Genomic DNA, 13,107 nt, shown 5'->3' with positions numbered 1-13,107 from the left:
GCAAGGCTGGAGTGGATATACAAGAGATTTGTAGGGGAATGACTGGGAAGGATAAAAATTGAGGGAATAGAAGTAGGCAAGGAACTTTCAGACCCCACTGCTGATCAGAAACCTGTAAAAGAAGGGGAAGAAAGATTCACATGGAAAGGGATTTACACGACAGTGCAGTGCTACAAAAGTTTCACCCAGCAATGGGGAATCCTCCAGCAGAGTGCCTGTTGGAATTGTCCTGGCCTGGCTGGAATAGGCTACCACCAGTACCCTCCCCATACTTAGTCACTGGTTAGGAGCTACCTAGAGAATTGTGGCCTTTCTGTAAACCTTGGGGGGAAATCCACAGGGCGGGGGATTCACATATGCTCCAAACAATAATTTCTTCTGAAGCAGATTTGAGTACCACATCTCCATGGTCACCACACAAAGTAGTTTTTAAACAGAACAAAGTTAGAGAATTCCTTTTCCAATTTATCAACCTTAACCTTCATAGTTCCACTTAGCCTACAGCTGTAAAAATCATAACAGATTGGTGCTGGTAAACATAGATGGGTGGAAGAGAACTGACAGCCCAGAAATAGTCCCACACACATAGCACCAGTTTTTAACAAAGGTGTAGTGGCAATTCAGTGGAGAAAGTCTTGTCAACAAGCAGCACTGGATCAACTGGACATTTATAGAGAAGGAAAATGAAAATCCTATCTCACAACTTATACAAAAACAAACTCAAAATGGATCAAAGATCTAGATAGAAAACCTAAAACTATTAAATTTCTGGAAGAAACAGGAGAAAAATATTTGAGCAGAGACTTGGAGTTGACAAAGGTTTCTATCCTAGAACGCAAGGCATATGAACCAGGGTTAGGGATTTTGCCGAGTGCTTAAGATGCCGCTTGGGACACCTGCATCCCATATTGAAGGGCCTGGGTTTGAGTACTGGTTCTGCTCCCAGTTCTAGTTTCCTGCTAATGTGCAGCAGGTGATGGCTCAAGTGGTTGGATCCCTGCAACCCACAAGGGAAACACATTGAGTTGCCAGCTCCTGGATTCAGCCTAGCCCAGGCTCAGCTGTTACAGGTGTTTGGGAAGTGAACCAGCAGATAAGAGATTTCTCTCTCTCCCTGTCCTTGTCCTTCTCCCCATCTCTGTTTACCTCTCAAATAATCAAATAAATACGAACCATAATAGAAATAGCTGATAATTGGACTTTATCAAAAATTTAAAACTTCTGGGGTCAGCGTTGTAGTGCAGGGGGATGAAATGCCACCTGTAATGCCAGTATCCCATATGGGAAACAGTTCAAGTCCTGGCTGGTCCACTTACAATCCAGCTCCCTGCTATTGTGCCTGGGAAAGCTTGGGTCCTTGCCACCCACATGGGAGAGCTGGATGGAGTTCTGGACCTGGCTTTGGCCTGGCCCAGTCCCAGCCCTTGCAGGCATTTGGGGAATGGGCCAGTGGATGAAAGATTCATTCTCTCTCTCTCTGTCTCCCCAACCTCGACCCCACCTTTCCAATAAAGAAATAAATCTTTTTAAGACATTTAAATTTCTAATCCTCAATAGACAAAGAAAATAAAGCAAAGCAGAGACTAGGAAGAAATAACAAAAACATGTGTATCAGTCAAAGAACGTGAGTCCAGAATATATTGAAAAAAATTCTTAAAAGTCAATAAAATGGGCCAGCGCTGTGGTGTAGTGGGTAAAGCTGCCGCTTGCAGTGCCGGCAATCCATAGGGGCACTGGTTCGAATCCTGGATGCTCCACTTCCTAACCTGCTCTCTGCTGTGGCCTGGGAAAGCAGCAGAAGATGACCCAAGTCCTTGGGCCCCAGTATCTATGTAGGAGTCCTGGAAGAAGCTCCTGGCTCCTGGCTTCAGATCAGCCCAGCTCTACCTGTTGTGGCCATTTGGGGAGAAAACCAGGGGATGGGAGATCTCTCTCTCTCTCTCTCTCTCTCTGCCTCTGCCTCTCTGCAACTCTGCCTTTCAAATAAATAAATCTTTTTTAAAAAGTCAATAAGAAAAATATAGGTTTTTAAGTGGGCAAGAGATTTGACTAGGTACCTCACAAAAGAAGAAATATGAATGACAAATAGCCTCTTTAGAAATGCTCAAAATCACTAGTAATCAGAAAAATGCAAATTAAGGCCATAATCATTTCCCTTTAGAATGGCTGAAGTTGGAAGACTGACTCCTACCAAGTACTGATGAGGATGTGGAACAACTGGAACTCCCCGATACTTCTGGGGGGAAATTCAGTGGAACGTGAGGAGATAATATTGCAGTTTCTTAAAATGGTAAACATAGAACTGCTAAACAGCACAGCCGTTCCATTCTTAGCATTTCTTTACCCAAGAGAAATGAAACATATGCACATGTCCACACAAAGACTTGTACTCTAACGCTCACAGTGGCTTTATATGACATAGTCAGACAACTGGGAACTGAAACGTTAAGAAGTTGGCAGGTGGGGTGGATGTTGGATACAGCAGTTAAGACGCGCCTGCGATGCCTGCGTCCTGTACTGGAGTTCCTGAGCTCCGGTTCCAGCTCCACTCCTGGTTCTGGCAGTCTGCTCATGTGCGCCCTGGGAGGCAGCAGATGATGACTTAAGTTACTTGGGTCTCATCTTGGGTTCCCACTTGGGGGACACAGGTTGAGTTCCTGGCCCCTGCCTTCAGCCTGGAGCTATTGTGGGCATTTGCGGAGTGAACCAACACATGAAAGATCTGTCTTTGCTTCTTTCTGTCTCACTGCCTTTCAAAAAAAAAAAAATGATAATCTATGGCACAATGGAATACTTCTCAGCTGTATTAAGGAACAACCTGTTGATATGTGAATGTCAACACTAATATCCTGGAATAGAAGAACCCAGACAAAAAAGGAGAGTACAGACTGTAAGATTATACTGGCATAGAATTCCAGAAAGTGCAAATGAACAGACAGTGACAGGAAGCAGGATCAGTGGTTGTCTCCGGATAGGAGTGGAGGAGGGATGGATTGCAACAGCATGATGGAGATTAAATGTTATATTGATCTTGGTGACGGTTTCATGCTATATGTTCATGTATGTTTCACCGTGTATGGTAAAACTCTTAACATCATGCACTTTAAATGTCTGAGGTCAATTATTCCTCAGTAAAGTAGTTTAGAAGGGTTGCAGGGAGATGGGTCTAATGTAGGGAATGCAACCCTGCAGTAAAGAAAGAAGATATGAAAGTGCCCATGAAGAAACCCCAGAGAGAACTGAGGCTGGCGTTCACTTTCATTTTTTAACTTATTTAGTATCTTCCTTCCCCTCAGTCTGGGGAAGGCTTGAGGGCAGGAGCACTAGCCTCCCTCGAGTGCTCCTGCCTGCTCGGCTGGGACCAACACCAGGAGGACCCTTTCCCAGGACAAGGAATCAGGGCTGGCTGGAGGCAATGAGCCAATGCAGTCACCTGTGTTCAACTCTCAGAAGGGGTTGCATTTGGAGTTTAATGTTCTGCAGTCACCATATTGAAATTCTTAATCATTTTATCTTTGAATCCCATTTCATAAGTGAAATACAATAGGACAGTAGATGCACCAGGAACTTGGACTCCTGGCTCAAACCAGGTTGTGTCTTCCACTTCTTCCCAGGATGGGTTCTGGCTGCCAGCTCCTCTGGCCAGGTGGGGATCAGGGTGGGGTGCTCCATCAGGGGACTGAGTCTCAGGGGGAGTTGCCTAGGAGGCTCTGCCTTTGTCCCATGACCATCTCTGAGTCCAAGAGGGAGAAACATTAAACAGCAAATAAAACCCACTGTGCCAGGTGCCAAGAAGAAAGACTTCAAAGGAAAGCAAAAGGCTTTGACTCCTGTTTTTTGAAGAGGGGCTCTGCATTTTCAATATGCATTAGGCTGCTCAAAATCGGAAGGTATCCCTGCACGCATTCTCTACCAGAATGCCTGGGAGATCCCAGCTACAAGCAGAGTAGTTGGTTTTTCTCCTCAATGCTTTGGACACCAACCCAGGGCAAAGACTTGACTCAATTCACTCTGTCCAGGAATAACAGAGACTGAAGACAAGTTCAGAATGTAGGGCAGCCTTGCTGTCTACGGCTGGAAATATATATTGGGGTAAAAGCAAGGAAATCCTGCCCTCATGAGCTTTTCTTCTGTATGCAGGCCTGCCTGTTTTTTGATTTCCCCTCTAGTGTGGAATAAGGGAGAAGGTACCAATTTGTTGCTTTGAAAAAAGTAACCATGACAACAGCCAAGTCCATAGAAAGAGCAGTAAAATGCACGAAGCTCACTTTCAATGCCTTCCCTTCCTGAAGGGAAGCTCCTAGTCAGACAATGATCCAGCAGGAACAAAAGCCCAAAAGGGAAGACCAGACCCAGGAAGCTGGCAGGTGCCCACAGCCCTGCACAGATTAGTGATACCTCCTTGCTTTGTCAGTTTTTGCTTCTAGCTTTCTCCACGCGGTATACAGGTCAGCTTTAGAAACCTATCCTAACAGGGTAAGAACAGATGTGAACTCTTTGTAGGAAACTCACTCTATACAACCTATTAAACTCACAGGCTTTAGAAGTCAAAGTAAACTTAGAAAGGTCCATCAAAGGTGCCAAGTCCTGATAGAAATCTGGGGCTCATCCTTAACTGCAAGAGTTGAAGAATGTCCGGCAGGAGCTTGCCCACCTCCATCCAGGTGAGGGGGGGAAATGCTGCTCTCTCTGCCATGTTGGGTGCTTCCAACCCAGTCCTCCTAGGCAGGATGAAGCAATCTAACTTGCAAGGGGCACTGACTGGGAAGGGTCTAGCGATCTGGGTTCTAAGCTCTGCCACTAATTAGTTATGAGAGGCTGCTGCATGGTTTTATAAGACCCCTGAGGACATGCCAGCATGGGTGTATATGTGGAAGTGCCTTTTAAGGACAGCAGTGTGCTGTACCCATAGTGGGACACGTGGGAGGTACATCACACACTTCTGCTCGCTCTTCTCCTAGCATGGAAGAGAAGGGTTGATTCTGGCAGCTTTTTGAGGGCAAGAGCTAAATCTTGCCTCCCCTGGATCTGGGCTACACATCTGAGAAGACTTTGGGAGAGACCACAGGCTGATTTCAAACCTTTTCATGGAGAATACCAATCATTACCCTCAATGTTGGGGAAAACTAGGTCTGCTGTGTCTCGGGCTAGCACCAGCTTGATCAGAACCAGTTGTATTCTCCAGCCCATGGCCTGGCACTGGGCTCAGTGGGCGTCAGGATTGGAAAGAAACAGAAAGAGATAAAAATAAAAAGTTCAGGTAGGTAATGGTCACAGTACAATAAACAGCTGGAGAGGGCCAGCATGGAGGCAGGTGCATGGGGAGCACCTGCCCTGTGGGAAGAGGTGGGCAGCTGCTGCTCAGGCCCAGCAGTGGCCAGATTTTCTGATGTTTTCTCAAGGGAGGCCTGAAATCTGGATGGTAAAAATACCCCCCGATTTTAAACAAATTTAAACCATGAGTCAAGACAAAGTAAGATTAGCAGGCTGAATGGGTTAATGCTACAACTCCAGTTAGGAATATGAAGTCAAAGAGTGATGCAGCCCTTTGCCCAGGTTGGCACAGAGAACCCTGAGCAGAAGCAAGACCCCAGAAGGTCCTTGCTCAGCAACCCACCTACCACCTCAGCCTTGGTTTCTCACTTCAGGCTCAAGAGACTGACAACTACCACTCATCCCTTTCCCCCAAGCTGTTATCATGGCCAACCCCTGCCTACTTCTATAGGGTCTGGGCTTTGAAACTCAAAAGCCAGAAATATCCCTGACCCGCTTCCCCCATGCCCCCCTACACACCTCTGCGTTCTGCTTCCCCGAGGCCATGAAAAACGCTCAGTGAGCTTTCCAAGCCAATGGTGCCCCAGCACCCCTTATTCTATGTCCTGATACCTCCTCCTGTCTTCATTTCCTTCTGGATCTACCTCATAGGTCACAGTTCTTCCTACAGTGTTCTAAAACTGTGGACTAAATCCTTTGTTCCCCTCTCAATTGTCCTTCTCTGGTGAAGGCTCCTAGACTTTAGTCTGTGCAACTCAGAATTACCGGGGAATGTTGACAAAGCTGGTTGTTTATACGTGGCTTTAACTTCATGTTTTCTAAACAACTCTGTGCAGTAAGCAAAGTCCAGAAGCTTTATCATACTTTTCTAGACGCTCCTTCCACTTTCACAATCACAGTTTTACTTGGTATTCTCAGAGCTTTAATGCTTCCAACCCTTTAATTCCAAGAGAAGAAGCTTGATAGAGAAAACTGCCCAGCTGCACCTGCACTTGTCCTCTCCTCCAGTTATACTACAATGGGGCACATGTCCTTCCCGCAACCAAGGCCAGTCCTTCCACAGGTGCCCTGGGTGCCATCCCTTCCTATCTAGTCAAGGGTTCTGCTCCATTAGCTACATCACCTCCCTCTCTTTTGAAAGCTTCAACTTCTTCCTCATTATTAGACTCGTCTTTTCATCACCAAATATATGCTAGAATTTGCCATTACAAAACCAAGTAAGCAAAAAAGTTCTCTTAAGTCTACATCTCCCTCAAGCCATCATGCATTCTACTTACTCCCCCCATTCACAGCGACACTTTGGGTCAGTCACACATAAGAACTGGCTCTGTTTATCTCCTCTTCTTTCCATTATGGTTTCCTACTGGACCACGTTGCTCTTGCTGTGGCTGCCATGAGCGTCCTGCTTTGTCCAGTATTGATGTTCTGCCTTCACCTCACTGCTGTCCCAGCAGCATTCCCAGAGCTTCCTTCTTGAAACACTCTCTCTTCTTGGCTTCAGGGACCAAAAAATACATTTAATACCTTCTGACTGTTCTTTCGGAGGGTTTTTGGCCTCTTCCTCCTTCCAAATTCTAAATTCCTGAGTTGCTTGCAAGTTCCTCCCATACCACATGTTCCTGTGGCAATTTCACCTTCTCCCGAGACCTTCCATATTATCTCTACAATGATCACAGTTAGGACACTGCTCTAACATTTCCTGAAATCTTAACCTTTTCAGCATAGAACTGAAATTAAAGCTGATTTGAGTGATTTTCTGTTTGTTTCCCTTACTAGACCATAAGCTCCATGGGAGTAGGCAGCGTCTTCCTCATTCACCACTTCCATAATCCATCAGGTCAGCCCACCACAAAAGGGAGTGAGCTTCAGGAGCGTCTACTCATGAGAAAGTGAATATCTGCCTTCACAGCACTGTCTCACAGCCAGGACCTGTGAATACAGTTTTTCTCCAGATTTGAGTGTGCAACTATCTTTACTATAGAACAGGAAATCCAACTATTTTTGTAAGAAATGAGGGAACCTGTATAAATAACAATATTAAAAACCCTAGCATCGAGGCATAAGGGGGTCTCCAGGTTTGTAAGCGGGGGGTGGCATGGGGAGCCGTCAGCGGTAAGGAGGAAGAAGTGAGGAAAGGAGAGAACAAGGATGGGGGATTGTTGTCATTGTGTTCCAAGAGACGGCTGATGAAACACTTAACTCACAGCTGGAAAAGAGGTGAGACCCTGCGAGATAAAACAACCACTAAATATGAGGGTGAGGTGGTGGGTAATGAGAGATTGCCCAGAGTCCTAGGGCAGTCTGTCCAAGGGTGATGCGTCCTCTGCAGTGGGCCCTCCCATACTTGCTGCTCTCTCTTTGCAGAAGGATCTGCCTGCCCCACACTTCTCTCATTGGAATCCTCCTCCTCTGTCATGATCTCTGCAAAGCTCTTTTTGAATACCCCAAGGAAAATAATTTTTTCCTTCCTTTTTACCCCACAGCACATTGTTCAAATGGTTAGTATTGTTGCACACCGTATACAACGAGTGTCTGTGTAGTTGACTATATCAAGGCATTGTGTCACCTGTGATGAAATTACTATTGCAAACTAGAGTTGCTGGGGAGAAGGGGTGGAGAGAACACTCTGTAAATTGAAAGAAGCATATTTCCTGTCTTAATTTCCTTGATCTGTGATTGACCAAAATTAGTTCCTGATTCCTACTGACCTCTTCTGATTGAGCCAATCTCTTCATGGTTCCTGAGGGCTTTGAAATAGAAGACCTTGCTGTTTTTATTTGTATTTCATGTCTTTCTCCCCAGTTGAATCATAAGCTCCCTAAAGACAGAGACAATACTAGAATCCTTTCTACCAGTCCGCCCGCTCAATACTGGAATGCTGACACCATGGCTTGTGCTTCTTTGGAGTTTGGGGTTCTAGAAAAGTTAATGAATCAAGAGCATAATTTGGGCCATTTTTTTTCCCATAAAATGCATCACTCATCTTTGCCCACTCTGAAAGTCCTCTGCCTCCTTTCTGCCCAGTCATCCTGACTTCCTATAGTTCCTCCCCGTCTGTCTGGTACTTCTCTCTGCCTCTAAAATCTTTGCAGTCTGCTGCAACCCTGCACCATCACGCCCTCTACTGACTCATTTTTGAAGATGTTGAACAAGGCTGATTCCAGGGTCTAGTACTTTCCATGTGGGGAACTGCCCTATCATTCCTAGTTTCTCCAATTCTAATAGCCCAGCCCCTACCCACCCATGGCAGTTCCACAAGGAAACCTTACAGAGTTACCCTCAGCAAAGGACCAGGCTGACTTGGAGCTAAAGAAAGCCATGTGCAATGTCCATTTCATCCTGAATCTCCCTTGAGACTGAGGAAGTGAACACAGTGTGGTCTCTCTCTGGGTTCTTTTATGACGTCATATTTTCTTGTGCACAGCCAGAATGATGAAGCTATCTCCAATTATTCCTAAGCATGATGTATGCCAAACACTGATCATTGTGTAATGGACTCATCATTGTATTTCAAGTTAAAAAGTGTCTTTGGCTTTTGTGATGACTTGACAAATGTTCTTACAATCATTATGAAAAAGTCCCAGCTCTGCTCAGTACTTCTTGTTTCCTCTAATGATCACACTCCCTTGAACGGGACAGGGGCAGGGATCTTTAGCCCCATTTTACAGATGCACACCTGGGGCTGGGAGAGAGCTCGTGAGCAGTGATGCAGCCTGGGAGGTGGTACTTAAACCACCACTTCCCAAAACTTTCCCACTTTCTCAAGCTTTTGTCAAATTTGTCGTCAGCAGAATGTGCTATGGTCAACTTTGGTACTTTGGATATTTAGTCATGCACTTAAACTGGTTCCCTTACTTTTTTCAATTCAAGTGCTTCAATTCAGGTTGGTACACTACAAAAGAAAACCATTCTTACAGTACTCTTTGTGAAGCATTGTAACAATTTTAACAGGTCTTGCCTTAGGATTACAGGCAACACCTATGTGTCAGCTCTTCTGATAGACATGGAGGGATAGAAGAAGGGGTGGGAGATGGTAGGGAACAGGGTGGGAGAAGGAGTGTGGGAGTCTGAGCTCCAGCTCAAGATCTACCAAGGGGGAATGACTTTTACAAAGCTTATATTCCGAGGGGGAGGCCTTTCCTTTATTACACAGATGTGCTGCACTTGTTAGGAGGGTGGAGGAGAGACACAAGAACATTTAAGGCAAAGTCAAGTCACATGCATAAAGGTTAAACAAGTACTTGGGCTACACTGGAATAAAGGCATGCCACACCACATGCTGAATGTAACTGTGGACAGTGAAGGAAGACGATGGTCGGAGATAAAACGGTGAGCTGAGGAGCACTGCAGGCTTTGTAGAGAAGGGAGTATGATTTGGAAAGCATGCAACTCTCCCTAAAAGAAGTGAAACACAGCCCCATCTACTAGCAGGGTTCTGCAGTCCTGCTTAGTGCCTGCTCCAAGAGCCTCTCGCCCTTTGGACATAGATAGGGTATTAACATTGTGGCCACCAGGACAAGGGAAGGGAGAGAGGAGAAAGCAAGATGCAGTAGAGAAGATCAGAGCGTGATTCTGAGCCAGACTCCCTGGATCTGAGTCCCATTCTACCATTTAGTAGCTGGATAACCTTGGATAAGCTGCTTCTACTTTCTGGACTCCAGTAGTAGCACCTGCCTCTTAAAGTTGGTATGAGAACACTACCTACAAACTACTTAAAACAGTGACTGGCACAGGGTAAATGCTCACTAAATGTTAGCTCTTATTTATGATCATGCATACAATATGTATACATCTGTGTACGTTTAGCAATGTACACACAAAATGCCTGTTGTGATCTGCATGTCGTATCAGGATCCATTGATTGAAAGTTATTCTGCAAGATACCATGAAAGGTCAGAAAAAGAAGACTTGGCCTTCATCTGCTGGTGCTGTTTTGGCATGATTTAGCACTGTAGGATAACACTGGAGGCAAACATTGCAATGGAAGTGGTGCTGGGTGGGACTGACCTTGGAGCCCTGGAGCAGAGTGTCCACGAAACGAAGGCCTGTTTGGATTCCTCACACAGTGGCAGCAAGGCAAAGCTCCTGTTGGCTACCGACCCAAGAGACCTTCACCACCCCAGATGTATCCATGGTCCAGGCCCTATGGATCATGGGAGATTAGTTTCATGGCTGAGGGTGTCTATTCTCCTAACAAAATCACTACCCATCTCCCTGCTCTGCCCTGTCCCAGACTGGAGGACTTGCAGAGCCATGCTCTTACTACTTCTAGACCTGAAGTACAGTGCATTGGGGCCATTACCACGTCCCTACACTTGGTGAGATATGAACTCTTGGGGCAAGCTACTTGACCCTGTCAAGAACCATAACTGTAAAATGGGTATGAAAATAAAATCTACTTCATGGGACTAATTGGGAGGTTCAGATGTAATAAGTAAATCTGGGTACCCATTAAAATGTAGTCATTATTGCTATTCATAGTTGCAACCACTGTATTATTATTGATGTTTCAGGCAAAGAGAAAGGGGGTAGATGTTGCGGAGTGCCCATCTGAGACTCACATGTAATTGACCATGAAATGTATCATCCAAACTGGGGCATGGCACTGTTGAGATTTAAGGGGGTGCTATTAATAATGGCACTTGGTCAGCACCCTTTAATTGGGGCTGTCTTGGGGAGACCAGTCGATGCTTCTCTAGCCTCTGCCCACCTCTTGCTGAAGTGTACCCGTTTCTTTGAAACATAGTCCTTGGTGGAATATTTTGGTTCTTGACATCTTTGTTGCCTAAGAGGTATTATTTTATCACTGACATTAGCTACTGCTTATTCGGGAGTGAGTATGTGTTTGACATTGAGCTTGGGGGAGTGAATATGTGTGAGCCATTGTGCCAGGGGTTTTATGGAAATGACCTTGCAAGTTTGGGAGGTGAGTGCCACTGCTATTGCCCAGTGATGGACTCTGAGGCTCAGGGAGGTTAAGTAACTTGCCCAACCAAGGTTCGGGTCAATTCAGTGACGTATTTTGGAATCTGCTGTGCACTGTTTTTAACACTAAACACTTTACTGACTGAGCTTTCTTGGGTCAGAATGTTTAGAGGGGGACCCAGAATGGTTAATGTGGGGCCCTCACTCACCCTTCCTCTGTCATTGTTGTGGGATGGGTGCTAAGGCGTATATTTGCATAACTCACTTGTCTACACCAATGCCTAACTCTCAAGCCAGAGAAATGGCCTGAATAACCGTTGGCTGCTCTCTGATACCCACAGAAATGGAAGCTTCAGAAATGTAGGTTGTTAAACCAGCTTCTGGTTTAAATGAAAGCTTGTGTAGTTTTCTTAAGACCCAGCCCTGCTTCGAGCAGATTTTATTGTTTTCTTCTATTTCAGATGTTTCTGGATGGGGTAGAGAGCAAAAGCCCCAGAGCCACTGCTCTTGGTTGAAAAGTCGTACAGAAACACTGGTCACAGGAACTTTGCCATGGTGATAGGTACACCCACCTTGCTCATCCCATGTTTCTTGGTGGAAAATATTAACTTCAAATGCCTGGTCCCACAGAAGCAAACCTAGGGTTCCCATAAAATTGGGCAATGATGCCTCTAATTCAGGAACTATGTGGGCAACTCCATCATTCTGCAGCCGTAATCTTCAGAAGCAGGATCCCCATAGAGGGAGGGAAATGACTGTGTCCAGCACTGACGTGAGTGTGAAGAGCCCCCCACCACCCCCGGCACTCGTCCATTCTTAGAGCGCTTGTCACTCTCAGGGTACTTGTCCAGAAGTAATCTCTTCCCTTAAGTCACGTCCTGGCAAGACGAGCTCTCCTTTGCATCCGCAACCCCCACTGATTTCTTAGGACCACTGATAACAGCATCCATGTCAACCTTGGGATCAATAGCAGATGAGTCGCAACTTTGGTCTCAAGTCAGCTTGGGCATCAGGGGCAGTTTCCACTCCACGGGGGTCAAGGGCTTCCTGACTTTTCAACATAGTGTTGTGTTGACCCCAGTTCTGAGGGGCAGAAGACAGGAAAATCTTTCGTCCTCCTGCCACCTACCCTGCCCCACCACTTGTAAGCATAACAAACTGAAAATTAAATCTGTTCTCTAATGTTCTGTCGAGCAGATTCTTTTGTGTTACTTTGAGAGACAGCTCTGTTTTATACACTGTGACTCTAATGAGGAACAGTGCAAAGGTCAATCCAGCTGAGCCCCTCTACCCATGAGGCTCCCCGCTCCCTCATCTCCTCGCACCCACCAGGTCAGGAAACCCTGTGGGAATTTGTGGCCCCACTGACCCAGGGACCCTCAAGACAAACAGTATGTGCCCTCCACTACTGGAATAACGCCTGCTGAATTTGGAAGGAGGGAGTTTTCCTACTTCTGGTAAGAGCTCCTCTTCCTCGCCGTCGGGCCTTGGTGCACACTGTACCTCTTCCTGAGATAAGCTATCCCTTCGCCATCCCTCCTCCTGGCAAACTCCTACTCCTTCGAGCTTCTGCAGAAGGGGGCACCTAATCTTGCCTGGGGCTCTGGAAAAGGTTTTCTGTTACATACTCACAGGAATCCCACAGCTCCCATTGATAAACCTCGGCTCACTCTTACAATTCCTAGTTCAAGGTCAGCCTGCACTAAAGACAGGGCTTGGTCTGCCACGTTCCTCAGGTCCTCTCTCTCCCACCACCAGCACAGAAAGTGCTGGGTGAAGGGATGGATTTCTTGGAGGATGGGTCTGGTCCCCTGGCTGTGGCAGTTCAGGGTCTTGCAGGGACTTCTGGGACGTTTGCTTGGGGTTATAGGTTCTCTCCCTCCCAATCCTCCCCTCCTCTAAGAAACA

The 13,107-nt window shown here is 46.1% G+C and overlaps 1 protein-coding gene across 1 annotated transcript in view; it reads left to right on the top strand.

Annotated features, from left to right (window-relative positions):
• The window catches only part of CYP19A1 (cytochrome P450 family 19 subfamily A member 1), a 96,770-nt gene that overhangs the window by 28,076 nt on the left and 55,587 nt on the right, over nt 1-13,107 (top strand). Inside the window, exon 1 of the mRNA XM_051821734.2 lies at nt 1-13,107. This exon is cut by the window's left edge and continues 28,076 nt beyond it; it is cut by the window's right edge and continues 19,219 nt beyond it. The gene's annotated coding sequence lies outside the window, so the exon portion shown is untranslated.

This window comes from Oryctolagus cuniculus, chromosome 12 (genome assembly GCF_964237555.1).
Source record: "Oryctolagus cuniculus chromosome 12, mOryCun1.1, whole genome shotgun sequence".
Lineage (NCBI taxonomy): Eukaryota > Metazoa > Chordata > Mammalia > Lagomorpha > Leporidae > Oryctolagus > Oryctolagus cuniculus.
This window is presented reverse-complemented; position numbering and strand designations above follow the sequence as displayed.